Here is a 13,836-nt window from a genome sequence, read left to right on the forward strand (position 1 = left end):
ATGGATCATCTGTTAAAATATATGTTTGCTGTCAACTTCTAATATATATATTTGTATTTTCTATTTCAATGGTTTTTATTAATTTTTAAACAGTATAAAAGAGAGGCAATAAAACACGCCCACGCAGGGGCTATCAATTGCACAGATAAAAAAAATGCAAAATAAAAAAAAAAAAGGAAAAACGGTGCTCTAATGCCAACAGGGCAAAAGGTACGCCCACACAGAGGCTATCAATGGCACATAAGTTACAAAACATTACTGTAACTGACTATAACAACTAAATGCAGCAGTCCAGTCACACATATTTGTATTTTCTAATAGGATATCACCTAATATCTCCTTATTTTAATACCATTTTTTTTGTTTTGTTTTGTTTCTACCCTAGCAGTTATCTGACATTGAATTTACTACTGTGATTGTACTATACTTTAGTGTAAGCACCTGTAATCACGTTTCACTTTCATACCCCTCTGGTTCAATTTGATTAACATGCCTATAAAAATCACTTCAATAAATTCTAAGGGATTAAACTCCCCCTTTAAAAGAAATCTCCTATGGAAAGAAGCACTTGCCCAATCTTCTGATATTTTTTGTGTGCAAGAAACTCATTTTCATATGGCTAAACCTCCCACTTGCACTCACAAACAATACCCCCATTGCTTCTATGCTAATGTCTCTAAAAAACATTGTGGAGTAATGATTGCTGTCAGAACTTCAATCTCCTTTGTGCTCCACAATAGAACAAGATAAAGAAGGGAGATATCGAATTCTCTCGGCTACCATCGATCACACACTTACTCTGGTAAATATATATGCACCCCACACCTCCCAATGAAAATTTTACAATCTTTACTAAATAAATTAACCCCTTACAGAAATGCCCCTATTGTACTATGCGGGGACTTCAATAATATCATAGATCTATCTCTGGACACAATAAATACACAAAGATGTAGGCCATCCATACTCTCTTCATGCATCCAAAAGGAAGATTTATATGACCCATGGAGATGTATCCATGGTGTTGAACGTGACTACACTTTTTACTCTCATTCACAACGTTCTTACTCTCGGATTGATCTTTTTCTCATTGATAAACATCTATTACAATCAGTTTCAGAAACATGCATCGGTCTTATTACATGGCCGGACCATGCTCCGATATCTATTACATTGTTTCCACAGCCTTATGCATCACGACATACCTTATGGAGATTGAATGCCTCTCTCCTTACTAATCCTCGCTATGAGAATTAGATAAAAACTGAACTGGAAAATTATTTCCTTACCAACACTAATTCTGTTGCAGACCAAACTATTATTTGGAACACACACAAAGCTTTCCTACGAGGTCTACTTATCAAAATTTAAAACATACATAAATACATACATATTACTTATCAAAATTGGAGCTCATGAGAAAAAAATATATAAATCCAAGATGGACTCCTTGTTATCTCAAATCAAGACCCTTGAAAAAGCTGATAAACCCTCCCCAATCCAACAAACACCCAAAGACTTGAAGAGCTTAAGCAACCTTCTCCACACAAAATTAGATTTTTTTATCCGAAGATTAAAACTTAAATTTTACTCCTTGAACAATAAAGCAGGTGCCTTTATGGCCAAGCAGGTCAAAGCTCAACAGGCACGCACGAAAATTCCTTTTATTGCAAATTCTCCAGGCACAAGACTCACTAATCCCTGGGATATTGCTGATGCCTTTAGCTCTTTTTACTCAAAACTCTATAACCTAACACAATCAGATTCATGCACCCCCTCCCACCGGCAGCAAGATATTGACGCATTCCTCTCATCCCTGCAACTTACATCACTCTCTCCAAGTCAATTAGCCTCTCCGCACCTTTTACTCACCTTGTGACCAATAATCAAAGCCATTAAGACACTCCCTCCTCATAAAGCCCCGGGTCTGGGTGGCTTTTCTAATAAATACTATAAACATTTCTCAGACATCTTAGCCCCTCACCTATGTGCCACTTACTCCACCTCCGGTAAAATACCTAAAGAGGCGTTAGACGCGCTGATAGCCACTATACCTAAATCAGGCAAACCCATGAATAACCCGGCAAATTATAGGCCTATTTCCTTACTAAACACTGACACTAAATTATTTGCAAAACTCTTTGCACAACGTCTCTCTCTAGTTATTCCCCATATAATACATGCAGACCAAGTTGGATTTGTCCCCAACAAACAAGCCTCAGACGGCACTCGCTGGTTTCTTGATCTTATACAATGGGCGAACTGCACTCAAACTCCTTCTCTGCTCCTTTCCTTGGATGCATCTTAAAAGAATGTAATCAGCATTCATTTTTTATCTGGAGCCAAAACGCCACATCACAGGGTAAAGATCTCACAGTCAGCGATAGATGACAGCATGTTAAAATCCACCCTCTAGCAAGATGGCCCCTGAGAGCGACGTGCGCTCCACTCACCGGAAGTGACGTGGTACTTTGGATGGCAAAGCCCAAAATGCGTCAATGCGTTTCGCCCCTCCTCCAGGGCGTTTTCACAGACAACAATATTCCATTCCTCAACCTTAATATAGTAAATTTGAGATCCTACCCCTTATACCGGATTGGTCAGATACCATTACCAAGACGATTCAGCTGTCAGCTATTTCTTATGCGGGATCCCTTTACAATACATATCACATACGTCAATTAAAATTCCAGGATAACATCTATTAATTTACCAGTAATGCAAAATTATAATTATTATTAAGCCTCACTCGATTTTGGCTCCAGATAAATAATGAATGCTGATTACATTCTTTTAAGATGTGAGTGGTTTGTTATTTGCATTCATCCTGTCTGAGTCTTACAGTATTACATTATACATTTTTTTTCTCTGTACAAATCATCTTCCTATGGTGAGTGATCTCTGGTGGTTCTGGGTGTTGGAGGCTGACGCAAACCACAGTTTGGAGTTCTGAGGCATATATCTTACCTGTATTGGGGGATTTCCATCTTTACCTGGTGATTGGAGGCTGAGTTGAGGGGATCTAGGATTCCTGAGCCCGTACATAAGACACTTTTTTCACCAATATCTGTTGAGTGCGGTATGTGATTTTAGCACAATTGGGTGTGAACACTGGTCAAGGGTCTTGGAATAAGGAGTTTATTTCATTCTATTCACTATATTCAAAATTTTTTTTGGAGTGGGATTATTCAAGAATTTTATTATTTTTCTCTATTTTTTTTGTATTATTTGTATTTTTTTGAGTTGTTTATTTAATATTTATTTGCGCTGTTTTTTATGTTTTTGTTATTTTATTAGTGCTATCACTAAGGAGCAGCAGCATTTGTTGGGAATTATTTCACAATAATTTTTGGGGCTGGTGATTTTTTTGTTTAAATTATCTCCTGTACTATGTCTGCAGTCTCTGGTCATCTCCTGTACTTTGTGCGCAGTCTCTGGTCATCTCCTCTACTATGTCAGCAGTCTCTGATCATCTCCTGTACTGTGTCCGCAGTCTCTGGTCATTTCCTGTACTATGTCCGCATTCTCTGGTCATCTACTGTACTGTGTCCACAGTCTCTGGTCATCTCCTGTACTGTGTCCGCAGTCTCTGGTCATCTCCTGTACTGTGTCCGCAGTCTCTGGTCATCCCCTGTACTGTGTCCGCAGTCTCTGGTCATCCCCTGTACTGTGTCCGCAGTCTCTGGTCATCCTCTGTACTGTGTCCGCAGTCTCTGGTCATCCCCTGTACTGTGTCCGCAGTCTCTGGTCATCTCCTGTACTATGTCCGCAGTCTCTGATCATCTCCTGTACTATGTCCGCGGTCTCTGATCATCTCCTGTACTATGTCCTCAGTCTCTGGTCATCTGTACTATGTCCGCAGTCTTTGGTCATCTCCTGCACTGTGTCCGCAGTCTCTGGTCATCTCCTGCACTATGTCCGCAGTCTCTGGTCATCCCCTGTACTGTATCCGCAGTCTTTGGTCATCTCCTTTACTATGTCCGCAGCCTCTGCTGCAATCTTTTATTTGCCTTAAAAAAGCCTGTGCACATTTACCATTGACATCTCCTGTACTAATCAAAAACACTATACAATGCTAATATTAATTCCTATATACCTTCTACATGGGGTTGTGAAAAATGTTGTAACAATTCAATCAGAAGGGCTCATTGACACCAACAGCTGCGGTGTATACCACGGACGGTGAAAGGAGCAGTTCCAAAATGTTGTAAATGACGCATTATAGTTTCCTTTTTTTCAACTTTATTGAAATGTCACAAAGTGACTTTATTCACCACAGCGGCTTGCAATGCAGTGTACTGTGTTACAACATGCTGTGCCAAAGACAGTACAACATGTCCAACTTTTTTCAGAGCACACCGCTGCAGAACTGAACTGACAGAACATCGGGCAAATTGCCTTGCCTATGCATTAGGACTGCGCTAGGGAGCCTTGACCTGCACAGTCCTAATGCATAGGCATATGGTGTGAATGAACTCCTAAAATGAATTGTTATGAATTAACATATATATTATACTCACTTTCACTCCAGCTCTGTGGTGTCCTGGAGCTCCCCCCCAGACGCTGACATCATCTGCTGGTCTTCCTTTGGATACCATTTTGATTGGCTGGGCTGTAATGATGTGCGGGAGTTCATTCATCTCAGCATTGCCAAAATTGTACACTGAGCTGCTCATGCACAGCTCAGTGCATAGGGCAGGCAGGCAAGCAAATGTAATGCAGAAAAGACCAAGGATGTCTCTTCTGCAAGGGTAAATGTTTGTATTGAAATAACAAACACATTATGCTTACCTGCTCTGTGCAATGGTTTTCTCCTCTTCTGTGTCCTCCCTCATAGCAAACCACTTGCAATGGGGCCAGATGTGCGGGCTTGATCCCGAACTAGGATGTGTGTTTCTGTTGAAACACACAGCACAGCCCCCCCGATCTCTGCTTACAGGATTTTATTGGGAGGAGCAGAAAGACAGGAGAGAGCTACTGCAGACAGGCATGCTGCTGGATCGAGATAGGACTCGGTAAGTATAAAAGGGAGAGAGGGGAGCGATACAAACACTGGGAGGTTTTTTATCTGACTGCAGGGAATGCACTAAGGTAAAAAAATTACCAGGCTTTACCGCCACGTTAAGTGTAGTAACCCTTGGCAACCATAGTTCATTATGTACTAGTCTGACTTTATTAAATTGTAATTGGCTGTGCGAAGAACTATATTTTGAAAAAGGCAAAAAGCTTCTGCCTGAACTACCCACCTATGCGGGTGGCTGCGGGTGCAGGAATTGCAGCATTTCCCGCACCCACAACCACCTGCAGTGAAAACGCACTGCTGTGAGAAAACGCATGGGGCTGCCTTTCATTCTGAATAGCACCCCCCCCACACACACATGTAAAAACAAAGCGTGTTTGCAGGTACCAGAACCGCAAGAAATCGCATGGTTTCGCAGTGATCCTCTGCAATTTGGTTGCAGTGCAGTGTACCTGCAGTTTTTCATGCGGGTCAACTGCACTTTTCCATAGGCTTCTATCATGTTCTTTGGTTTTGGTGCATTTTCTGAAAGCACACCAAGACTCCTGCAAAACCGTGAGACATAATAGATGTCTATGGGAAAGCGCAGCTAACCCACACAAAAACCGTACACAGTGCTGCCGCCAAAGTACAGCGAGTTAGTGTGAAAGTGTCCTAGGACTAAAAGTGTTCAATTTGTTCCTGAAAAATAAAGACAGTCGCAACAGCCTCTTATCACCACCAAGGCTCTTGTGGCCCCTTTTCAAACTCATTGCTAGATTGGACACCTGCTGCAAGCAACAGATCCTCCCAATCTGTCAATAGATGAAGGTCTACCAATAAAAGTCATGTGGACAGGTCATGTGACCTAAAAATCTAACAAATGTGAACTACTCATCCAATGTAACCTCGGTTCCCAGCATTGCCTTGCTTGTTATCTTAAAGAAAGAAAAATCCATTGGCTTTCCCAGGGAAGGATCTCTATGGATATACAGGTGGGGTCTGATCGTCTTACAATCATCTCTAGGTTTATCTTATTGAATATTGGTAATATGTTATCACTGAGGCTGTGGAATGCCCTTTGCCCTGAAAATTCCAAACTGAAATTGATCTTGATCTAGGCTCACAAGCCCCACAATATAGAAGTGAATGCTTCCAAAGACTATGGGGTTGTTTTACTAAAGATGGAGAATGCAAAACCTGGTGCAGCTCTGCATAGAAACCAATCAGCTTCCAGGTTTTTGTCATAGCTTCATTAAACACGCTGCAGTTAGAGGTTGGCTACCATGCAGAGCTGCACCACATTTTGCTCTCTCTAGTTTTAGTAAATCAACTTTTATGATTCATTCACACCGTGTCCATTGAGCTGCATTGTTCTAAGGTATGGCTTTGTTCACAATGGTGTACGTTGTGATGGCTGGGATTTGCCTGTATGGGGATGCACGGGTGTTCCATGCAAGCAGTCCCTTTCATGTCCTTTAGGATGCAGAGGCTGCATGGACACAGCCGCTGCTCCCAATCTGACAACTGTGCAGACCGTATGCGTTCGGGGCCATGCACCTGCACTGCTGTCAAATTAGGACCGGCGGCTATGTCCATGCAGCCACTGCGTCCCGACTGACATGAATGGGACTGCCTGCATAGGAATGCATTGAACACCTGTGCATAGGGTTGACACCTCATCCCTTTAAAACTGAACACTTTACTATTTATCTACTCTTTTACTTCTGGGGCTAATTTAATGCAGACACTAACCCCTGGTTCACATATGTGTGGGTGGTGCCACTGCGGATCCGTGCAGCTGCACCACCTGCACAGAGGAATGCGGACCTGTGGGCAGATGCCATTAGAACTAATGGCACGCTGCCCACACTGGAAAACGCAACTATACTGGGAACTGAAGGGTTCCCATGCAGGCTGCGTTTTCAAAAGAAGTGCAGGGACTTCTTCCCTGTGTGGAATGGGAGTCCATTCAAATGAATGGGCTCTCATGCCTGTGCAAACCAGACGTCCGCATATATGTGAACCTGGGGTTAGTGAGTTTAATTACAAATCTAATCAGCCACAGGACCTTGGCAATTTAAAGTGTTGGGCTTTAAAGGGATAAGGGTGAAAACCCTACCTGTGTATCACCATACAGGCGAAATACGGCTCTTACATAGGTGTACGCTGTAGAATGCACGTTAATGAAGCCTTAGGCTCACCATACTTGTTACTGGCGTTAATCAACTTTAGATCTACCAAAACTATGTAACATGAGGACCTACCTAAACTATCCAATCAGACAGGCCTTCGCACTACGTACTTGCTGGCAGATCTAAAGGTGATTGTACAATCAGATTGTGTTGTATGTGGTGAACTTGGTTCTTCTTTTGCAAAAAATAAAAAAATAAATAAATGCACTCACATTTGAAGAAGGAAAAACACAAATAAAAAAGCATTTATTTTTTGGCAAATGAGCCTGCAAAGCATTGCAAACTTGATCAATGGATCCTGACTTTTCCTCTAGCCCTTGCCTGTACCACGGTAGGGGATTTTAGTAAACGAATGCAGCCACCATATTTTAAGGACCAGTACACTGCAATATATTATTGTTTTTGGATTAGGTGCATTGTGTGTTCTTGCGTGTGAGTTCTTGCCCAGGTGACCACTATCACTGAGACAAAAAATATGTGGAAAACTTACATTTTGGAAGTTGTCATGAGAGGAAGAGGTGAGGGAAAATCTTCCAATGGAGACATATGTTCCAGTGACGACATTCTGAGATGGGAATTTGCCATGTTTCCTTTTGCATCTTGAAGACCGGAAGTAAAGGAAAGTTCTCCCAGCAGGAAAATTTTTGAAAAGTTGTGTGACTATATACATAGTAGTTAATGTGTGTGAGTGTTAACTTTTATCCACTTGCCTACCGTGCAATTATACCCCCTTCCTGCCCAGGCCAGCTTTCAGCGCTGTTGCACTTTGAATGACAATTGTGCGGTCATGCAACACTGTACCCATATATTTTTATCTTTTTTGAGACAGAGCTTTCCTTTGGTGGTATTTAATCACCTCTGGGTTTTTTATTTTTTACTAAACAAACCAAAAACATAAAAATTTGGAAAACTTTTTTTTCTTTGTTTCTGGTATAAAATTTTGTAAACAAGTGATTTTTCTTCTTCACTGATGTGTGCTAATGAGGCTGTAGTGATGTGCACTGATGGGCACTGAAAGGCAGCACTCCTATATGCACTGATAGGTGGTATTGAAAGGCAGCTCAGATGGGCACTATGTGGCATTGATGTGCACTGGCAGGTGGCATTGATGGGCACTGATGGGGTTACATTGATCATTGGGGCACACTGATGATCAGTGTACATGTCCCCTCTGAGTAATGCTGATTACCGGCTCTCTCCTCAAGAGCTGTCAGCTCCACAAAAACAAAAAGTCTTTAGTTCTATTTTCCTTCTCGTTCACACCATGTTTTTCTGCACCTCTCTCTGCAAGGACACACACAAACCATTGTTCTCTATGTGCCCTGTTCACACACAACACTGGTATCATGCAGAGTATTTCTGGGCAGAAATCTGCAATTTGTATGCAGGTTTCAGCATAAACCCGGGACATGACATGAACATTGGGGTGTGAACAGGGCACATAGAACACAATGGTTTTGTTTGTGCCCTTACGGAGAATTCATTACAGCTTCCTGCGCAGAAACCCTGACATGACGGGTGTGAACAAGACACACAAACCAATGGATTTCCTTGCAGTCATCCATGGTAAGAAGACCCGTCTCTGCACATGGTGTGAGCAAAACCAAAATACTCTGCAAGTCCAATCTGCAGGTTTTTCCATCTGTTTTTCTGCACGTATGGTGTGAACGAGGCCTAAAATATACATTGAGGCAAATACTGCATGACAGCCGTTTTTACGGCCTCCTTCACACCATGCGCAGAGCGGAGCTTTCCTGCAAGGACACACAGAATCCCATTGTTCTCTATGTGCCCTGTTCCCTCCACAACACTGGTGTCCTGTGTGGATTTTTTACTGCGCAGGAATCTGCAATGTGTGTGCTGTTTTTTGCACAGAAAAAAAAAAATCTCATGACTTCCACATTGCGGTGTGAACAGGGCACATAGAGAACAATTGTTTTTAGGGATGCACCAATATCTGTATTGGTGCCGATACCGAGTATTTTCATGAGTCTCAAACTTGTGAAAATGCATCGGAAACCTATACTTTGTGGCGCGTCCAGACAAAATGAATGAGTGCGAATCGCACCGCAAAGAATACGGTGTGATTTCTGTTCAAATCGCAAGTGGTTTTTCCCACCGCTCCTGTGTGAACCCAAGCTTGCCATAACCGGAGTTCACACAGGAGGCGTCTGTGTGTAAATTGAACAAAAGGGAAATCGGACTGTACTGGTACAGAGGAGACCGCAGTCCTTTTTAACCACTTCCTGACCGGCCGTTGCATATAAACAGCTGGACGGTGGTACTGCGGGGTAGGGTGGCCGTTTATAAACGGCCTCCCCGCACCCTGCTTGAGCACGCAGCACCGCGATCCGGTGTCCGCTGTGTCCTCTGGACACAGTGAAACACTGATTTTCGTACGGGACCTCTGTGCGAGGTCCCGATCATGTGATCACTGATTGACCAGTGATCACATGCAAAGTAGTAAGCAAGATGTCACTTGTGACATTGCTTACTACGTGTGAAATCTGTGAATGATCACAGAGGTCACATGGTACAAGCCTATTCACAACAGGCTTGTACCATGTGACAAGCTGTGACCAATCACAGCTCACTCAGTACTTCTCAATGAATGCACACAGAGAGAAAGAGAAATGATTGCTTTTACATCCTATATGGGTGTAAAAGCAATGTGTAAGTAAAAAAAAAAAAAAAAATCTTCATCACCCCCCACAAGTAGTACAGTGTCACCATGGTGACACTGTACTGCTAGGGTGACAGCATATAAAAATGTAAAAAAAAATGTTTAAAAATGATGATTTCTGGTTATAAACTAATTTGGATTTTTTTTTACTAAAAAGATAATGGAATAAAAAGATTTGATGAAATATTATTTATTTGCAAAATTTTATAAAAAAACACTTTTTTTTTTTTTCAAAATTTTTGGACTTTTTCATTTACATAGCAAAAAAAATTAAAATCCCAGCGGTGAATAAATACCACCAAAATAAAGCTTTATCTGTCTCAAAAAAATGCTAAAAAATTCATTTGGGTACAGTGTTGCATGACCGCGCAATTGTCATTCAAAGTGTGATAGCGCTGAAAGCTGAAAATTGCCCTGGTCAGGAAGGGGGTGAAATGTCCGGTCTGGAAGTGGTTAAAGCGATTATAAGAAATCTTTATGAAATAAACCACCATCTTTGAAACACGACGAGTCCCAGACTACGGGACCATTCACAATGCACAGCGCTACTTGCACAAGCGCAACGGGCACCCGGCTGTGAGGGTCATATTGCCTCCATTTTGGATTGTAAAGATGGTTTATTTCATAGTTTTCTTTATACATTTTTAAAAGTTATTGGTGCAGATGAGACCACAGTATTTTTTTTTTCCCTTTACTTTTGTTCAATTTATGGATATGTGTAATATAAAAAAAAACGTGAACCGCACAGCGAGTCCTGATTGGTGCATTGGTACTGCAGTTGCTGCTTTGTATTGCAGAAGCTGGTGTGAACAAACCCCGGGGCTCGTTGTCACCAGACCAGTGCTATGTGTACGCTGTGTAGAGGTGGTGTCAGCTGTTATCACACATCGCAGTTTACTGTGAATGTTTTCCACAAAATGACACTTTCTGCGACTCTGCACTTTGTGGTGACCGGCCGGGTGGTGAGTTACGTTGTGTAGGGCTCATTCATACCAGGAGCACAGGCCCAGCACAGGGTGAGGTAACATCCCTAGGACAGCTCACAGCACCACTATTACAATGGTGAACCCTAAGAAGACTGTATGAGGTGCTTCCCGTTTTACAACAGAACGGTTTGCAACCCGAACTACTATGACTGGAACCTAATGAGATCACCCTTGTCTCTCTTGCCGTGAGCTCATACTACACTGGGGGTATACTGCGGAACGAGTCCCGTTCCAGACTCATTGCGGCATGACTACTTTGCTTTCTCTGAAGAAAACCGCGGCCCGCTCCCTGCCAGAGTGAGGACTAGAAGCTGCTCACAGAGCACGCCCTCAAACCCCGTGCACGCTCCCTCATCTGAGGCGCTCGCTCATGTGCACGGGCGCGCTCTCCCCAGTCAGGTTACTGTTGGTTTAAGGCGGGGGATTCGAATGTCAGTGAGGGAAAGGCTGGCTGGGGGACGCCGGTTCCCATAGAGAGCAGCCCAGACCGGGGATTGGTGTTGCCATAGGAAAGCCGGCACCTCCGTGTAATGAGCAGAATCCTAATAAAGAACTGCCATGGCGGGGGTGGGGGAGAGGGGTGCAGAGGAATACTCAGCAGGGTGTCTCCCAAATAAAACAGCACAAAGTTAACCCTCTGATTAACCCCTTGTGTGCAGTGTCATTAGTGCAAGGACACGCTATAATTTTACTGTAAACCAATTTACACATATTGGAATTTTTTTTTTTTTTTACCAATGACCTGTAGCAGAATACATTTTGGCCTCAATTTATGAGGAAATTTGATTAACATTTTTAATTGGATGTTTTATAGCAAAAAGTAAAAAAAATATATATATATAAATTTTTAGTCTTTGTTCATAGTGCAAAAAATAAAAACCGCACAGGCGATCAAATACCACTGAAAGAGAGCTCTATTTGTGGGGGGGGGGAAAGGACATAAATGCCATTTGGGTGCAGCGTTGCGTGACCGCGCCATTGTCCGTTAAAGCGAGGCAGTGCCGTATCACAAAAAATAGCCTGGTCAGGAATCCTCTGGAGGGCAAGTGGTTCAAGTTCATTGGGAGGTTGTTTTCAAAACAAAATTAGGGCGAGAGCAGAACATGTGATTTCAGCCCAGTCATTTCAGTGGGCTGCCAAAATGCACAGGAATGCGTGAAAAACACTACAGACATCGTTTTTAAAATTCCGCCACACCAAACTGCATAATACCATGGTAACATGCATTTTGGTGGCTGCTAATGCATGCGTTTGATAGATGCATGGGAGTACCCTGAAGAATTAATGGCACCAGTGTGTCTGCAGGGAGCAGCAAATTTCCATGTAGGAAAATGCATGTTCTGGTGAGCGTTCCTGCATCACAATTGGTGTGAACAAGCCCTTAGCCCGGGTTCACACCTACGCATTGCAGAAAACGCTGCAAATCCTGTGCGTTTCCTACACCGCATTGCAATCGCATTGCGTTCATATGATCTGGTGCAGGTGTCAATGATTGACACCCTCAAACAGATCACAAAATGCAATGCCTTTACCAGAAATCACATTGTATAGGTGAAAACACCCATGTGATGCGATTCAGGTGCAGATTTAAAATGAGTCCTGCACCTTTTTGGCACAGATGCAATTTGAGCCATACAAAATGTGTGGCTCAAATCACACCACACAAACAATTGCATGTAATTTGCACAGGAATTCCTGTGCAAAGTACATGTGGTGTCATGTACTGCATAGTGTGAACCCTGGACTTGCTTCACACATATTTTATTTTTGTTTTTGTTTTGATTTGTTTTTGTTTTGATTTGTTTTTGTTTTGATTTGTTTTTGTTTTGATTTGTTTTTGTTTTGATTTTGTGTTTTTTTTTTTTTTTTTTTTTTTTTTAAACGCAAGTGTCACAAAAATACATTGAATCCAAGGAGGATGTTCCCATCTGCATGCCATGTTAGGATATGAGGCAGGTCCAGTTTTTAGATGCATTTGTGTTTCTGGCCTATTGCAGTCTATGCATTGTCATCTTGTGACTGAGGACATGGCAGCCTGTCATTGCATGGTTAGTCACCTCCCCTGGATGCCATGGGCTCTGCCACAATTCGTCTGCCATGGGCTCTGCCATAATGAAGGCCACAAGAGTTGCTGCAGCAGCTGCAAATCCTGTTGTAAAATTCACCATGCTTCCTCAACTCCAACCAGGAAGTACATTCCCCCCAGGATGCAGAGAATCATCCGCATTTGCTAAAGCCAAAAATGCACAAAACATATTAAATACATGTAAAAATGCTTACATGCACTAAAATATTAGAGGGGGGAAAAATCAAGCAAATGTGTGGTTTTTTTTTTTTTTTTGTTCTCAAACTTGAAAAACTCATACTTTGCTCTCCTTTCCTATGTAATGTTAAGCAGGGTGCTGGGGAGTTGTGTTTAGCATACTGTATTTTTTGTTCCATAAGACACACACCTAGGTTTTAGAGGAGGAAAAAAAAATATTCTGAACCAATGGACTGCAGACATGGCGCAGGAGATGACCCCGAGACTGGGGGCACAGCGTAGGAGATGACCCCGAGACTGGGGGCACGGCGCAGGAGATGACCCCGAGACTGGGGGCACGGCACAGGAGATGACGGAGGTGTCCTTCCCCCATCCCTCCCCGTAGTCTTCTGGGACACGACAGGTCCCAGAAGACTACGGGACCATTCACAATGCACAGCGCTACTGCACGTGCGCAGCGGACACCTGGCTGTGAAGCCACAAGCTGCCCACACTGAAGATGGTGGCAGCGGGGACAGAGGACGGCTGGTGAACACACCGCTGGATGGAGGGGACAGGTGAGTGTCTGATTTATAAGTCGGTGACTACAATTTTGCACTGGAGACTGGAGCTCCGCTTTAACAAGGCCAAGACTGGGGGAGATAGCTGGCGGCCATTTCTGTTGAGTAATAAGGGGTAAGGTAGCTCGCCTGCTAATTTTAGGCTCATAT

Source organism: Staurois parvus, unplaced genomic scaffold (assembly GCF_062004578.1).
Source record: "Staurois parvus isolate SC_StPar_1 unplaced genomic scaffold, SC_StPar_1.0 ptg000052l, whole genome shotgun sequence".
Taxonomy (NCBI): domain Eukaryota; kingdom Metazoa; phylum Chordata; class Amphibia; order Anura; family Ranidae; genus Staurois; species Staurois parvus.